Source organism: Neofelis nebulosa, chromosome 2, assembly GCF_028018385.1.
Source record: "Neofelis nebulosa isolate mNeoNeb1 chromosome 2, mNeoNeb1.pri, whole genome shotgun sequence".
Taxonomy (NCBI): domain Eukaryota; kingdom Metazoa; phylum Chordata; class Mammalia; order Carnivora; family Felidae; genus Neofelis; species Neofelis nebulosa.
The window spans coordinates 128,725,131-128,744,195 of record NC_080783.1 but is presented as its reverse complement, the minus strand read 5'-3'; positions in this window follow the sequence as shown (position 1 = coordinate 128,744,195).

Here is a 19,065-nt window from a genome sequence, read left to right as displayed (position 1 = left end):
CCAAGCCTATGGACATCTTGAGCTCAGACTTCTAGCTTTCAGAACCGTAAGATAATTACATATCTGTTGTTTAAATCACCAAATGTGTGGTACTTTGTTAAGGCAGTCCTAAGAAACTAATGCAGGCACATAAATGGAGGGGCCTTTGTGGCAGGGATGGAGACTATGTACAGGCCCAAAAGCTTGGACTCCAAATTTCCAAGACTGATACAGCTACTGATGCCTTAATGTCCAATCTGTCATCACAGAGACTTATGCTGAGTCCCCAGTATGGCACCATTACTCAAGGAGACCAACTGGATACTCGGTGACAAGTTGACTACATTGGGTCCCTTCCATCTTGAAGGAGTCAGTGGTTCATTCTCACAGAGATATATAGCTATTCTGGGTGTGGGTTTTCCTTTCCACCCACAGATCCTTAGCCAACATTACTATATTGGGGCTTATGGAATGCCTGATCGACAGATGTAGAATCCTATGTAACATAGCATCTGACCAGGGTACCTGCTTCATGGCAAAAGAGGTGTGGGAGTGGACCTATGGCCATGGGATCCGCTGAACATACCATACCATCCAGAAAAAGCTGACCTCATAGAAAGCCAGAATGACATTCTAAAGGCACAGGTGAAAAGCCACTCAAGGATAACCTTCTGAAAAAAATTGGAAGTTATAATTCAGGATGTGTTATACAAATAAATCAGAGGTCTTCATGACTCCCAATAGAAAAAATACATGGATCCACTAAGAAATGGATGTAGGAACACCCCCATTTACTTTTACTGCCAATGACCCACTAGAGGATGTTGTGCTTCCCATATCCACAAATCCGGGATCAATAGGGTTGGGGCTGGTGGTACTGGTCATCAAAGAGATTGCACTCCTATTAAAGGACACAGCAAGGGTCCCTTTGAACCACAAGCTATGACTTCTGCACTTTGGACTCATTATTCCTGGGACCAGTAGGCAAAAAGAGGAGTCACAATCATGACAAGGATAATTGGCCCTGATCAATAGGAAAAGGTAGCACTGTTTTTGGTTTTGTTTGTTTGTTTGTTTGTTTTTAGCAGAATTCATGTGGTTCCCTTGGACATCTGACACTCCCTTGCCCCACTGTAACTGAACATATGCAGCGACCATGACCTGACAAAAGTATAGTTACCAAAATCTCAGACCAGGAATAAAGCTTTGGATTATACCACCACAAAAACCACCAAGACCTGCTAAGATGATAACTGCAAGTGAGAGGAATTTAGAGTGGATAGTGGAAAAGGGAGAGGATGAGTATCACTTGTGACCTCTAGATCAATTTCTGTAGTCCATCCTACTAACCTTCCTTTTCTAAGTTTCCTTTCAGGAAGAGAGGCCCATGGGAACCATGGAAGAGCTTCTCCCCAAACCTGCATGAAGAAATAAATCTTTGGGGCAAAGGAGTTGAAATGTGGTTCTGAAAATGGGTCCCTGAATTCCCTTTGCAGAGCATAGTTAATCAATGGCCCCAACTACTGACCTTGATCCACCAATATGTTCACAACTGAGGCCATGCTTCTCACAACCTAGTCCTAGCTAATGACTGAGCATCTGGGGTAATAAATCAGGCTCATTTCTTTGAGACTTGGGATTCCACTAATGGGCCACTTTGGCTAGAGAACTACCCATAGGATTTAGAGCTCACAGGGAAATTTAGAGAAAGAAACAGCAAATTTATGCAAAGAAAGTAAAAAGAAAAAGGAAGTAAAAGGAAATAAAGATGAAATCAGTGAAACAGAAAGCAGACATAGAAGAGCCAACACTTATTAATCGACAGTCAACAAAGCCAAAACTTATAATCTTCAAAAGAGCTAAAAAATTAATCAACTCCTAGCAAGATTAATCAAGGAAGAGTGCATAGAAACACATTACCAATATCAGCAATAAAAAGGGGGACATCAGTACAGGCCCTATAGACATTGAAAATATAAGAAGATGTTACAACTTTTTACCAATAAATTTGACGATATAGATGAAATGGAAATTTTTATTGAGAAACAGACTTACTAAGACTAAAACAATAATAAATAGAAAATTCCGTATTTTATATTTTAAAGAAACTGAATTCATCATTTAAAATCTTCTACAAATGAAACTCCAGATGGCTTCACTGGTGAATTCTTTCCAACATGTATATTTCTTTTAGAGTCATAAAATGCATATTGACACTTTCTAATACTTATATATTTCACATTCTATTTGTGGATTAACTTCCCTCTGTTCCATGCACCATTTATTTAGCACTTACTATGCATTATGTTAAGAGTTGTAGATATAAAGATGAATAAAGTTTTTGGCAGAGGGAGCTTTCAGGATGATGGAAAAAGAAGACCTATAATGTAAATGCAGTGAAACAAGTGCTAATAAAGATTCACATAAAGTACTATGAGAGATGGGTATGAATCCAGGGAAGGGAGGGCTTTCCAAGCATGAGAGATAAAACAATGTGCCATGTGCTATGTGCATAAAAATAATTGGAAAATAGAGGACATTCCTTCTCCCCTTATTCCTTTAAATTTTTTAAATTAATTTTTAAAGTTTATTTATTTATTTTGAGATAGAGAGTGTGAGCAGGGGAGGGTCAGGGAGAAAGAGAAAGAGGATCCCAAGCAGGCTCTGCACTGCCAGTGCAGAGCCCAGTGCAGGGCTCAAACCCACAAACTGTGAGATCATAACCTGAGCTGAAATCAAGAGTTGGATGCTTAACTGACTGAGCCACCAGGAGCCCCTTAAATTTTTTGATACCTTAGGGTTCTGTCCTTGGCTTCTGTTTTTCCCTCTCTTCAAACAACTTATCCACTCCCACCTTGGTCCCTTTCATATATAAGTTAATCACTTCAAAATATGTATCTCCAGTCTCCACCTCTTTCTTGAGCTCTTGGCCTAAATATAAAAGTGTCTAGAGAACTCACCTATGCAAGGACTTTGCCTCCACACTAATTCCCCCCGCCTCATGGATCACCAATCTTCTCTCCCTTCTTTTCTTTTTTTTTTTTTTTTTAATGTTTATTTATTTTTGAGACAGAGACAGAGCATGAACGGGGGAGGGTCAGAGAGAGGGAGTCACAGAATCTGAAGCAGGCTCCAGGCTCTGAGCCGTCAGCACAGAGCCCGACGCGGGGCTCAAACTCACGGACTGTGAGATCATGACCTCAGCCAAAGTCGGACGCTCAACCGACTGAGCCACCCAGGCGCCCCTTCTCTCCCTTCTTAAAAGCAAAAACAAAAACAAAAACCTCTCTGCCTTGACAGCATGTCTCTCCAGCTACTACAATACCTCTCTGTTCCCTTTATATGGTGAAACTTCTCACTTTCTCTCTAGTGTATCTTAACCTTTATGATACATAAAATCTTTTATAAACGTTTTATGCCTATTACTCTTCTGAGACTTCTCTTATCAAGGTCACCAATAACCTTAATGTTGCCAAATCCAATTCTCAATTTACATGACCCAACAGCAGCTTGGCCAGGTGATCATTTCCTTTTTCTTGAAAAGTTGTCTTTACCTGGCTCCCACCCTCTACTTATTTTCTTCTCATCTCACCAGTCACTCCTTCTTAGTTTCTTTGTTGGATCATCTTTTTTCAACCTTTAAGTATTGGAGTATTCCAGTGTTCCATCCTTGGACTTCTACTCAGTTTTTGTTTATATTCACCTTAGAAAGTCTTAACCAATTCTATCATCTTAAATGTCATCTGTATGCTAATGATTCCAAAAATTATAATCTACAGGCTCAACCTTTCCCCTCAACTTCAGACTCCTATCTCTAGTAGCTACTCGAATGTTTAACAGTATTCCAAACTAAACATGTCTGAAACTAAATTCTTCAGTCCCTGTCTATCAAACCTAATTCCCTTCAATCTTCTCCATCTCAGTAAATGGCTCCATGATTCAGCCTGTTGCTCAAGGCAGAAATATTGGGATCATTGTTGACTCTTCTCTACCCTCATTCAATCTGTCAACACATTACATCAGCTCTGCCTTCAAAACATATCCCAATTGTGACCAGTTCTCACCACCTTGATCACTTCTACTCTACTCCAAACCACCATCAACTTTCACCTAGATCCCTTCCTCCTAACCGGCTACCCAGCTTCCACACTTCCCTGACTGTAGTCTACTGGGAGTGATCCTGTTAACAGTATAAGATGGAACGTGCCACTCCCTTGTTCAAATCCCTCCAGTGATTCGCATTACACTGAAATAAAATCCAAAGTTTTTTCATTATCTATGAGGCACTCAACATCTGACCTCTTGGTGTATTCTGACCTTATCTCCTTCCACTCTCCCTTTCCTTTTTTCCATGCTTTAAGCATACTAGTCTTGCTGTTATTCTTCAAACATATGACCAACATATCCGATCTCTGGCCATTTGCACTTGCTGTTCTCTCTTCCCGAAATAGTCTTTCTTCAGATGTTCATGTGGCTCGTTTACTTTCTGTTCAAATGTCACCTCCTTACAGGGACTGTTCTATCTGTAACTCTCTCCTTCATTTGCTGTGCGTTTACTCTGCTTTATTTTCTTTCACAGCTTGTAACACTACAAGGATCCTATCATGTATGTATTTGTTTATTGGGCATTATCTGCCTTCTCATTCTAGAATGCAAGCTCTATAAGGACAAGAAATTTACCTGTTTTGTTCAGTCATCAAGTACTATCAATTCTACCTCTTAAAGATATCTTCAGTCCACCTTCTCTCTGTTCCCACTACTTTTGCCTTTATTCAGTTGCCATCATCAGTTGCTGGGACTATTATAATATTCTCCTACTTGACTTTTACTTTAACCTTTTTTTATCCAGACCTTTCTTTCAAAGTACTACCAATTTGATATTCATGTCTCTCCTTCATAAAACTCTTTGTAGGGAATGCCCTCTTTGCATATTGGATGGAGTTCAAGCCCCTTTACACAGCATCCAAGGTGTCTCCTGCCATCTTCTTATCATAACCCTCCAGTAATACCAAACTTGTAATATCTCCTCATGTCCTTGCCTCTGTCTTTAAGACATGCTGGTTCTTTTACTTAAGTGCCCTTTCCTAACTCTGAGAGACAGATAAATATCTTCCTGTGGCCATACTTCTATTGCATTTATTATAAGTGGTGAATTTTTTTGCATATATGCATGTCTCTTTTTTTTTTTCTTTTAGAAAGAGAGTGCATGAGTGGGGGATAGGGGCAGAAGGAGAGAGAGAGAGAGGAGAGAGAGAGAGAGAGAGAGAGAGAGAGAGAGAGAGAGAGAGAGAGAATCTTAAGCAGTCTCCACACTCAGCTTGGAGCCTGACATGGGGCTTGATCCTCGGACACTCAACCAACTGAGCCACCCAAGTGCCCCTATGCATGTCTCTTATTCAACTGTGAGTTTTTTTTTTTAACTCATTTATTATTAAAAAAATTTTTTAAGCATTTATACATTTTTAAGAGAGAGAGTGGGAGCAGGAGAGGGGCAGAGAGAGAGAGGGAGACACCCAATCCAAAACAGGCTCCAGGCTCCAGCTGTCAGCACAGAGCCCAGTGCAGGGCTTGAACCCATGGACTGTGAAATGATGACCTGAACCAAAGTCGGACACTTAACTGACTGAGCCACCTAGGCACACCTATTTATTTTTGTTAATGTTTATTTTTGAGAGAGAACAAGAGACAAAGTGCCAGCAAGGGAAGGGCAGAAAAAGCAGGAGACAGAATCCAAAGCAGACTTCAGGCTCTGAGCTGTCAGCCCAGAGCCTGACACAGGGCTGAAACTCACAGACTGCAGGATCATGACCTGAGCCAAAGTCAGATACTTAACCGACTGAGCCACCCAGGCACCCCTGAACTGTGAACTTCTTCAGAGAAGAGAGGTGTTTCCTTATTTGGGGCATAGCTCCTGTCACACAGTAAGAGGTATATGGAGGTGGAACTAGGGCATGGAGAATGTTCAAGGTAGAAGGAACTGTGTTCATGAATACTTTGAGACATAAGAGAGCTTGGCATCTTCAGAGAAGACAGAAGGCCAGTGTGACTGGCCCAGTGAATGAGGAGAGGTTGTGGCAGAAGAGCATGTGAAAAAGACTGTGGAAACCAGATCATGTAAGCCCCTGTTGAACATTCAAAGGATCTGGAATATTATCCTAAGAAAAATAGGAATCCTCTAACAGGTTTTAAGTAGGAAAATAACAAGATAAAATTTGTATTAGAAAAGAGTCATAATGCTTCCTGTGTAAAGAGTGAATTGAAGGGATGTAAGAATGAATGCAGAGAGACCAGATGGACATTATTGCAATAGTCCAAGCAAAAGGTGATGATGGTTTGGGCTGGGGTGATAGTGTGGGGATGGTGAGAAATAAATAGATTCAAGATATATCTTAGAGGTAAAATGGATAGGACTTAGTGATAGAATAAACAAAGGGATGAAGAAGGTAGATTGCACAGCTAAATGGCTGGTGGGATCATTTGCTGAAATGCAGGAGATTTGCCAGAGGAGAGTCAGGAGAAAATAGATAAGTTTTGAGAGGGTAGATATGAGATGCATGAATATGAGATATGTAAGGGGATATGCCAAAAAGGCAATTGAATATGGAGGTATGGATTTCAGAAGAGAGGTCTGGGCTAGAAAAATAACTGGGAGTCACGAACACACACAGATTGTGTGTAAAGCCATAAGAGAGCCTAGGGAGAGATTGTAGCATGAAAAGAGAAGAAGATTATGGATGATGTGGAGCTGACAAGAAATTTATCGGATTGGAGATAATGAGAACATGAAATTGAGAAAGCCATATGGACCTTAGAATTGCCCAAGAGAATGGCAGAAGTTGAGGGGGGAGGAAGGCCGTGAGCCAGGTGCTTTTTAGAGAATGAGGAAAATGGCCAAGAGTTTGGAAGATAATTGCACTGGGAGGGGAGAAAAGATGAGTGGATGAATGACACGAAACTCAAAAAAACTTACAAGAAGGAAAAGGAGTGATGAGAAACAACTTAAATGTCCCCTTAACTATATACTCTGTTTCAGATAATGGGGATCTTCAAGAACGTCTTCAGGCTTTGCAGGTTAAATGGGCTCAAAAAAATTCTACCCCTGCTGTTCCAGACTAAGCCCGTCCCCCAGGGCTTAATCAAAGCAGGGAAGCTGGCAGAGTGAGGCCAAAGCTGTAGGAATCTGGCATGGAATAAGAGTGAGAACTAAGATGAGACATTGAACTAATAAGAGGCACAGGCAACAAAAAAGAGGGAGAGCTTGAGGAAGCATCTTTAACATAGCTGGAAATTGAGTTTAGTCATGTGGCCAACAATCCAAACAGTCATGCCTATGTAATGAAATCCCAGTAAAATCTCTGGACACTGAGGTTCAGAGAAGTTCCTGGGTAGTGAACACAGGTGTGCTGAGAAGGTGATGTGTCTGGACTCAACAGGGAGAAGGCATGGAAGTTCTGTGTTTAAGACCCTCCCAGACTTCACCCTGTGCATTTCTTCATTTGGCTGACCCAGATTTGTATTTTTAAAGTAAAGCTGTAATTGTACATATAGCACCTTCCTGAGTTCTGTGAGCAATTCTTGTAAATTTTTTAACATGAGGGGGTCATGGGTACCTCTTAATTTACACCAGTTAGACCAAAGTGTGAGTGGTCTGGACGCCCCCAAAGTTTGGCTGATGTCTGAAGTAAGGGCAGTCTTGCTGAGAACTGTGCCCTTAAACCTGCAGAGTCTGACACCAACTCTGAGTGGTTAACATCAGAATTGTTTTGCAGTTGGGGATGGTGTCAGAATTACAGGTAGCAGAGAATCCTACTCAGACTTTAAAAAGTAAAGGGAATTTATTGGGGCATGTTACTGAAAAGTCCACAGGTATGTTGCTTCAGGCATGGCATGATCTAGCAACTCAATGTGACCAGCACAACTCAAATCCAGCATCTCAAATAATGTGACCAGGTTTTTCTCTTTTAGTCTTTCTTGAGACTGGCTTCATTCTCAGGCAAACTCTCCCTTCCTGATGCAGGATGGCTGCCGGTAGTTCCTGAAGTTATATGCTTGTGGATTTATATTCAATTAAAGAGGATAGGGGAGAGAAAGAGATATTTTTATCATTCAAATAGATGTCCAAGAATTGAGTATAATTGGCTTGAATTGGGGCATTTCCACCCTTGAATGAATTATCATGACCAGGAGTATTGCCATAAGTCAATTAGACCCTACCTCTAAAGCCAGAGGTGGGATTTATCACACCCAAACCATTTGGCCATGAATGGCTTTCCTTAAGCAAAATGTGGGTACAATCATTGGGAAAATGCAGATATGAATACTGTGGAAGCAATCAGTAGTGAAAGTATTCAGTTGATATTTATTGAATTGACTCTTCATTTTGAAAATTAGCTACATTCTGGAAAGCAATTGCAGATTCCTTTAGTTCTTAAATACTACACTTAGGAGTTGTATCTGTATTCTCGGTGGCTTAAGTATCCTGTGAGGTTCTCTTGGAAACCTAATGACTTGCTGGTGCAATTCAGAAAGAGAAATACAGCTTGTCAGATTATGGTACAACTCATCTTCTCCAGAGATCATTTATGTGACAACTTAATTATTCAGAGAATAAAACCCTAAAAAATGCTTGTACTTAGAGAGCTGACAGAGAGGAAGATGATTCTGTAAAAGAATGTCTCTTTGCCCTCAGCTCTGCAAAACCACTTGGAACTACCAAAATATCTGTCACAAAGTTTATGTACCAGAGTTGACAGACTTTATTTTGGGGAAACTTTCCTGGATCCTCACTTAGAGTAAATGATTCCAGATGCAGTTCTAACAGGTTTAGTTATCTGATGTAGTGACGTCAATTGTTTTTGCTTGGTCACCGTCTATTCTTTCTTCTTTAGGCAGAAGCACCCTGATTTGCTTTGGGGGAAACTAGGTCTCTCTAACTTTCAGTTTTGTGGCTTTGGTAGGACTAATACTACCCACAAAGTCTAAGAATGGGCACATAGCCAAGATCTGGCCAGTCCTTGGCCACAGTGACTGATTCTGAAATGCAAATGTGGCCCAAAGTGGGCCACTGAAAGCCCTACCCAGAACTTTGCCTACAGCCCTAATGGGGTTGCTAGGTTGTTAGGATGTAAGGCCAGAGTGGCCTCCTTCTCTGCTTCCTACCCATCACCACAGGCACAGCAGGAATAAAAATTTGTTTCTGGTCCTTTCATTAGAATTAAGTCCTAAAATTGGAGTTACTAAGCTCAGAGACCTGTATATTCTAGAGACTTTGGGTACATAGTGCCAAATTGTCCATGGTATGGACACAGATTTGCCTTCCCAGCTCTCCTGCCTTTGGAAAATCCTTTCCCATTCTATAGTAATCCTACCCCAAACATGTGGCTCAGGTGGAGCTGATCCAGCTCCCAGGCTCCAGAGTTGAGATGGTGACCTGGTCTAGCCAGTAAGAGAACTCCATCTCCTTGACCCAGACAGCAAGGAGTAAGGACAATGCAAACTTGGGTCTACAGCAGCTATCTCTTTACCATGCATACATAGAGAGCCTGAGAATATAGCCACGCAGAGGCAAGCAATGAAAGACAGAGACAGAGGTAGAGACAAAATGAATCATTTGAACTACTGGATCCAACTTCGTATAAAGCCACTTCCATTCCTTGGACTTTTTCACACATGAGCCAAAAAAAAAAAAAAATAAAAAATCCCCCCCCCCTTTTTTTTTGCTTAAACTAGTTTAAACTTAGTTTCTGTCACAACAAAAAAAATCCTGCTATAGCTTTTCTGAAAGTATGTCCAAATGTGTTCCTCACTGTAAATGAGGGTGTCCAGCCCCCTACATCTCTTACACACTGAGAATTATCTTTAATGATAGCTTTTTTCATACATATGCCAAAAAAATTGCAAATCTTAGATTTCTAGCAAGGTTGAACATTAGTATTAACACTTATCTTTTACTTCATTAAATTGTCTATTTTTGCATGAACTATATCTTATAGGATAATGTTACTTAAAAAAAAAAAGGTGTAAGGCCAGACTCATGTGGGGTATCATGGGGGAGAATCCAGCTAGAAAATGAAACCAATGTAAAGGAAACAAGAACAAAGAGATGGAGAGACAGAGAAAGGAAGAACCCAGGTTCTGGTGTTATGATTTGGGACCCTGGAACCAGTCATGACTAAAACTTGGACTTTTCAGTTACAGGAGGCAATAAATTACCTTTTCCGCAAGCCTAGTTGAGTCGGGGTCTGCACTAAAAGAGTCTTAACTATTCATCTGGTGTCCTGGTCAAGCAAATCAGAAGCAACAATAGAAGAGGGTTTTTGCTTAGAGGCATGTGAGTTAGCAGAATTTTGGTATTGTTGTTGTTGTTAGCAATTTTATTTTTACCTTACAAATTCTGAACACTTAATGAAATAAAGTTCAGTTTTTGGTACTTGGAGCTGATATCAAAGGAAGGCAAAGGAAAACTATGATATCTCCCTCCCTCTCTCTCTCAGAAAGAAAGAAAGAAAGAAAGAAAGGGGAGTAGGGAGAGAGGAAAACAATTTGGGACTCTAATTATGACATCATATCTTACAGTACAGGACAATGTTTATAGTCCTGATGACATTCCTTATTTTTATAACTGCTCTCAATGGTCTTTCACACTTCTTTGATTCTGCTCTCAGTGAGTAGTTATGATACTAGGGCAAAATTGTATTATTAATGTTTCTGCTATAATTTCTTGCAAGACCAAAACGCTGGATTTTACTTTTTACATGTTCTAAATTTCTTAAAATTTCATTAAAGTTTTAAAAAATTAATGAAGCTATTATTTAACACATTTTAAAACAAAAATTATAAACACCTTACAAAATGTCTTTTTGGCCACTCCTGTCTCTGTGGCTTTCTTCAACTTCACTTCTCCTCAACTCCCTCCCAAACACATCCATCATCTCTGATGTGTTGGTCTGGAAGAACTTTAAGACTTTCCTGTCCAGTTTAGCTCCTCATGGAGTTTTCAGGACTACTGCCTCTATTGAAAATTACTTCTCCCCTGTGAGCCCAAGAGAAATGACCCTAACTGGGTCTGACTCTTCCCCATCTCCTATGGGGACATTTCCTACTTCACAGCCTCCTCCTTCCTAGTCCTTGCTCAGCATTTTTCCTGTGGGAGTGTGGTGGAAGATGAGGAGATTTGGAAGAAGGGAGTTGCTGGAATTGGGTAGTAAACAGGGGATGGGGTGGCTTGTGGTGGCAGTGGTGAGGAGCCGGCTGGAGCAGCAGAAGGGAGGAGGATTTGAAAAGAGCTAAGAAGAGTAAAGCTACTGACCAGTGTCTGAAATAATAGTATTGCCCCAACAAGAATACCTCCATTTTGGTTCTTAAAAAGAACAGTACAGGGGCGCCTGGGTGGCTCAGTCGGTTGAGTGTCCAACTCTTTGTTTCTTTTTAATGTATATTTAATTTTGAGAGAGACAGAGTGCGAGCGGGGGAGGGGCAAAGAGAGAGGGAGACAGAATCTGAAGCAGGCTCCAGGCTCTGAGCTGTCAGTACAGAGCATGACACAGGGCTCAAACCCACGAACTGTGAGATCATGAGCTGAAGTCAAACACTCAACTGACTGAGCCACCCAGGTGCTCCTGAGTGTCTGACTCTTGATTTCAGCTCAAGTCGTGATCTCACAGTTCATGGAATTGAGCCCAGTGTCAGGGTCTGTGCTGACAGCAAGGAGCCTGCTTGGGATTCTCTCTTTCTCTCTCTCTCTCTCTCTCTCTCTCTCTCTCTCTCTTTCTCTCTCTCTCTCTCTCTCTCTCTCTCTCTCTGTCACTTCCCCACTCTCTCTCTCTCTCTCAAAATAAATAAATAAACATGAAAAAAAGTAATACAGTACACTGGAACACTGGAATATAGAAAATAGTAATGCAATCATGACTCCTTCTCCTCTGACCTTCAGTCATAGTAGCCTCTAAATCTTGTTAATTCAACTTCAGAGACATGAAATTCCACCTAGAGAGTCTGACTTGTGAAATATTCTTGGCACAGATCTTGAAAGGCCCTGGTTCTCTTTTAAAAAGGGAAGCCATATGTTATACCATTTATGCACACTGCTGCCAGGTTAATATTCCTGAAGTTCTGATCAGGCAGTCACTAATATTTATTGAATATTTGCTATGTGCCAGGCACCAGGCTCATCATACATCATCTTATCTAATCTTCACAATAACCCTTTGTAGTAGGTACTGTCATTAACCCTATTCTGTAGATAAGAAAACAAAAGCTTAGAGAAATTAAATCTCTTGAAAAAGAAACACAGCTAATACATGGCAGAACTAGGTGTGGAACTCAGATTTGTCTGACTGTGGAGCTTGGTCCTTAACCACTTCTATATTACCTCTTCTGCTCAAAATCTAAGAGCAAGCAGTCAGTGAATTGTAAAGGCTTATCATGCAAGACTCTTCAACTGCCATTCCAATTTTATTATTTTTTTTTTTTTAAATTTTTTTTTCAACGTTTTTTATTTAGTTTTTGGGACAGAGAGAGACAGAGCATGAACGGGGGAGGGGCAGAGAGAGAGGGAGACACAGAATCGGAAACAGGCTCCAGGCTCCGAGCCATCAGCCCAGAGCCCGACGCGGGGCTCGAACTCACGGACCGTGAGATCGTGACCTGGCTGAAGTCGGACGCTTAACCGACTGCGCCACCCAGGCGCCCCTCCAATTTTATTTTCTACTACTCCCCTTCATACTTCCTATTTTCAGGGCAAGTAATGTTGCTGATTACCAATTTCCCTCAATAGTTCACACTTCTATGCCTTTATTTATGTAAAATTGCTCTCCCTCCCTATGTCACTTGCTCCACAAAAAATATCTTTAAGTCATTGTTTTACACAATAATCATCATGAATTTTATTTTTCATTATAATAACAGCTATTGATATTTACTCTCAATTATGTATTTTCCCTTAAACTGTTTTCTTCAGAAGGATGTATGAAGATTAAGTGGTTTTTGAGGTGTATTAGGCCTTTACAAATTGTTTATAAATCTCAATCCAATGGAATTAGGATTCCAGATAGTAGAAGTCATTTTACAAAACTCCAAGAATTTTTTAGCATCTCCCAAGATTAGGTAAAACAAACAGACAGACAAACCAAAAACTATTAAGACAGAAATTTAGCAAGCTCTAAATCTCCTTTTATAGGGTGGCTCTACTCCTAACAGGCAGAATTTTCAAAAAATGAAATATCTGCTATTGAATAATTTCATGGATTAAAAAAATGTTGGGAGAGTGGCATTACTTTGTGCAATAGGTTTGATTACAATATGGTGTCAGCTTTTTAAGAAGCAGTAGCCCAGGGCACGTGGGTGGCTCAGTCAGTTAAGCATCTGACTTTGGCTCAGGTCATGATCTCTCAGCTCGTGAGTTTGAGCCCTGCATCGGGTTCTGTGCTGACAGCTCAGAGTCTGGAGCCTGCTTCAGATTCTGTGTCTCCCTCTCTCTCTACCTGTCCCCCACTCATGCTCTGTCTCTCTTGCTCAAAAATAAACATTAAAAAAAAAAAGCAGTAGCTGTCCAGAAAATATGAGAGGAGAATGTTTTCCATCTTCTTTCAGTAGCTGTCATTACCTTGATAATAAAGCCAAAGAAAGACAATCCAAAAAGGGAAACTACAAACTAATAGCTCTCACAAATACAGATGCAAAGTTCTTCAACAGATATTAGAAAACTGAATTCAGTAATATATAATATATAAGTATATATTACAGAATATATATAAGGGAAAACATAAAGGATAACATATCATGACCAAAAATTCAAGGCTGGCTCAATATTCACTAAGCAGTTAATAGATCCACAAAAATATAGTTAAAAAAATTATATATATATATATATATATATATATATATATATATATATATAGTCAATTGATCTTTGACAAAAGAACAAAGACAATTCAATGGGGAAAGGATAGGTTTTTCTTTTTTTTCAACTTTTTTTTTTTTTAATTTACTTTTGGGACAGAGAGAGACAGAGCATGAACGGGGGAGGGGCAGAGAGAGAGGGAGACACAGAATCGGAAACAGGCTCCAGGCTCCGAGCCATCAGCCCAGAGCCTGACGCGGGGCTCGAACTCACGGACCGCGAGATCGTGACCTGGCTGAAGTCGGACGCTTAACCGACTGCGCCACCCAGGCGCCCCTAGGATAGGTTTTTCAAAAGATGACACTGGAACAACTGGATATCCATATGCAAGGAAAAAAAAAAGAAGCTAGACACAGACCTTACACTTTTAACAAAAATTAACTCAAGTGGATTCTAGACTTAAATCTAAAATGCAAAATTATGAAACTATTAGAAGATAACATAGGAGAAAATCTCAATGACCTTAGGTTTGGTGATGACTTTTTAGATACAACACCAAAGCCATGACCTATGAGAGAAAAAATTGAAAAGTTTGACTTTATTAAAGTTATGAACTTCTGCTATATGAAAGACACTGTCAAGAGGATAAGTAGACCAACCAAAGACTGGAAAAAATATTTGCAAAATACATGTCTGATAAAGGACTGTTACCCAAAATACACAAAGAACTCTTAAATCTCAACAATAAGAAAATGGACAACCCAATTAAAATGGGGAAAAGATCTGAACAGACACTTAAGCAAAAAGGATCTACAGGGGCTCCTGGGTGGCTCAGTCGGTTAAGTGTACGGCTTCGGCTCAGGTCATGATCTCACCATTGTGAGTTTGAGCCCCACATCGGGCTATGTGTTAATGGTGGAGAGCCTGCTTGGGATTCTCTCTCTCTCCCTCTCTCTGACCCTTCCATGCACACGCTCTCTCAAAATAAATAAACTTTAAAAAAAAAATAAAAAAGAAGAACTACAGGTGGCAAATAAGCATATGAAAAGATGCTCAACATCATACTTCATTAGGGAGTTGCAAATTAAAAAAAGGGGATATCACTGCACACCTATTAGAATGGCTAAGATCCAAAACTCTGACAACAACAAATGCTGATGAAGATGTGGAGCAACAGGAGCTCTCGTTCATTGTTGATGGAAATGCAAAATGGTGCAGCCAGTTTGGGATATAGTTTGGCGGTTTCTTGCAAAATTAAATATACTCTTCCATACAATCCAGCAATCATACTCCTTGGTATTTGTTCAAATGAGTTGAAAACATATGTCTACACAAAAACCTGTCCATGGATATTTATAGCAGCTTTATCCATAATTGTTAAAACTTGGAAGCAACCAAGATATCCTTCAGTAGATGAATGGATACATAAATGGTGGTACATCCATACAATGGGATATCATTCATCACTAAAAAGAAATGAATTATTAAGCCATGAAAAGACATACAGGAAACTTAAAGATATATTACTAAGTGAAGAAGCCAATCTGAAGAGGCTACATACTGGGTGATTCCAACTATATAGTGTTCTGGATAAGGCAAGACTATGGAGGCAGTAAGAAGATTAGTGATTGCCAGAGGGTTGGGGGAGGCAGAGATGAATGGGTAGAACATAAGGGATTTTTAGGGCAATGAGATTATTCTGTATGATACTATATGGGTGAATACTTGTCATTATACATTTGTCAAAATCCACAGAATATATAACACAAAGAGTAAACTCCAATGTAAACTGTGGCCTTTGGTTGATAATAATGTGTCAGTGCTGACTCATTGATTGTAATAAATAAATGTACTATACTGATTCAAGATGTTGATGATGGGAGAGGTTGTGTGTGGAGACAGGGAGAGGGAGGTGGGAATTTTCTGTACTCTCTGCCCAATTTTGCCATGAACCTTAAACTGTCCTAAAAATAAAGTGTAGTTTTGTGTGTGTGTGTGTGTGTGTGTGTGTGTGTGTGTGTGTGTATACACATATATACAGAGAGAGAGAGACAGAGACAGGAGATATATGTATCTTTAAAAAATATATTTTCATATTATAATTATATTATTTAATTATAATATATATCTTTAAATATTCTAAAAAATATATCAATGTAATCTATCATACTGATAGTCCATAGAAGAAAATGTTCATGAGCATCATTAATTGATACAGAAAAAGCATTTGACAAAATTCAACATCCATTCATAACAAAAACTTTCAGCAAACTGGGAATAGAGAGGAACACTTTAACCTGATAAGGGCAATCTATGAAACACTTAGAGCTAACATCATACAAAATGGTGAAAGGCTGACAGTTTCTCCTAAGAAGTATGAGGCAAGGATGTCCACTCTCACCACACATATTCAACATTGTACTGCAAGTCCTAGACAGTGAAGTAAGGCAAGGAAAATAAATAAATGGCATTCATGTTGTAAAGAAAGAAAGAAAACTGTCCCAATTTGCAGACAACATAGTTGTCTATATAGAAAACCCAAAAGAATCTACAAAGACTTCATGGAACAAAAATGCAAGTTTTAGAAAGGTCACAGGATACTAGATCAACAGAAAAATATCAGTTTCTAGCAATTGTCAAATAGAAACTTGAACTTAAAATTATACCATTTATAGTGGCTCCAAAAAATTTAAATATTCAGGTATAAATCTACCAAAAACATGGACATGATCTGTATGCTTAAAACTGCTAGTGCTGATACAGAAATCAAAGAAGACCTAAATAAGTGGAGAGGCATTCTGTGTTCATGGACTGGAAAATACAACATAGTAATGATGTCAATTTTGCCTAAATTGATCTATAGATTTAATGCAATTCTAATCAATATCCCAGCAGAATTTTTTGTAGATATACACCATCTGATTTTAAAATTTATACTGAAATGCAAAGGAACTAGATAGCTAAAACAATTTTGAAGACCAAAGTTGGAGGAATCATTTTAGCCTATTTTAAGATTTACTAGAAAACTACAGTATCTGAGCCAGTATGGTATTGGCAAAAGTATAGACACTTAGATTAAATAGAAAGGCCAGAAATAGACTCACACAAATATGGCCAATTGATTTTTTTTATAAAAGTGCAAAAGCAATTAAATGGAGAAAGAATGGTGTTTTCAAAAACAGTTGTTAGAACAATAGGATATCTACATGCCAAATAATAATAATAATAATAATAATAACCCTAACCTAAATCCCAAACCTTACACAAAAAATAACTCAAAAATATCTAAGTGTAAAGCATAAAACTATTAAAACATTTAGAATAAAACACATTTAGAATTAAAACATTGAGAATATTTGAGAAAATATTTGTGACCTAAGGTTAAGCAGAGTGGTTAAATGTAATGCCAAAAGCTTGATCCATTTAAAAAATAGTAAAATAGACTTACAAAAATGTAAAACTTTGCTCTGCAAAAGACAGTTAAAAGAATGAAAAGACAAACTACAGAGGGGAGAAAATATTTGCCAATCTCATATCCAACAAAAGACTTACATTCAGAATATATAAAGAATTCTCAAAATTCATTTGTAAAAAAGAAACAACCCAATTTAAAAATGGGCAAAAGAATTGAACAGACACTTCACCAAAGATACACATATAGCCAATAAGCACATTAAAAGATGTTCTACATTATTAACCATTGGGGAAATGCAAATTAAAACCACAAAGAGATACCACCATTTGCCTATCAGAATGGCTAAAAAAAGAGAAAGAAACAAAAAGCCAAAACAAACCCCAAAACAGCTAATAATACCAAGTGCTGGAGAAGATGCAAAGCACCTGGAATACATTGTTGGTGGGAAAGCAAAATGGTACAGCCACTCTTGAAAACAGTTTGATAGTTTTATATAAAGTTAAGAACATTTATTTACACATGACCTAGAATTCTCATTTCTGGGTATTTACCCTAGAAATAAATACTTATATTCACTCAAAAACCTATACAAGAATGTTTATGTCAGGTCTACTCAAAACAGCAAAAAAAGAATAAAGAAAAAAAAGGAACAACTCAAATATACTTTGGCAATTGAATAGATAAACTGCAACGGATCATATTTCATAATATGGATGGAATACTATTCAGCACAAAAAGAAGCAATCTACTGATAAGCACAACAATATACATGAATCTCAAAAACTATGCAGTGAAAAAAAAGCCAGACACAAAACAGTACATACTGCATAATTCCATTTATTTGCAATTCTAGAAAAAAGCAAAACTAAATTATAATGACAGAGTGCAGATCAGTAGTTGCATGAGGATTGACTACAAAAGGGCAAGAAGGAACTCTTTGGAATGATGGAAATATTCTATATCTTGATCATGGTGGTGGTTGCATGAGTATATACATTTATCAAAACTCAAAGTTGAAATGTTCACATCATATGCCCTAGCTGGCTCACTTTTAGGTATAGAACAATATCAAACTGTTGGTAGAAACTCATTATTAGTGAATCATTAAATCAATCTAGTATGTCTCCTCAGAGAGATATTTACCCTGAAACTCATGATACTTAAGCTTCAGGCTCCCTCACTTGCAAAGCTTCTTCCAAGGTCTGGTTACTAATTTTGTATTCTTTTTCTAAAGGGGGCCCCCAAATTGTATAAATTTTAGGCCTCGAAAAACTTACATTGGCTTTTGGATGGCCAGATTTTTTTTTTTTAATGAAATGGAATAGAAAATAATGAGAATGTTTTATGAAGTGTTTGTTTCAGTTTATATAATGGTCATGTCATAAGAATTGGTCTCTTACCAAGGTTTGTGTTTGAGAGAAAGGAAAAAAAAAGAAAGTTGGAAATTCAGTGCTGTGTGTACACATTCAGTGCAACACTGTTTAGAAGAGTAAATATTTGGAAATAACCTAAATGTCCATCAATATGTGAATAATACACTGTGGTATATGTATGTTGTGGAATTCTATATGGTTAAAATGAAGGGACTAAAAGGTGTATGCCTCAGGTTAGAGGACTCTCATAAACCCACTGTTAACTAAAAAACAACAACAACAAACAACAAAAAAACCACGAGCTAAAGGTTACCTAAAGCACAATATTTAGATAAAGTTTAAAACCATGTGAGAAACAATAGTAAGTCTGGTAAATTTAATGTATTGTATATAGATATATGTCATTATACAGCAAAAGTATTAAAATATGCATGAAGCTAATAATAAACAAATTCAGG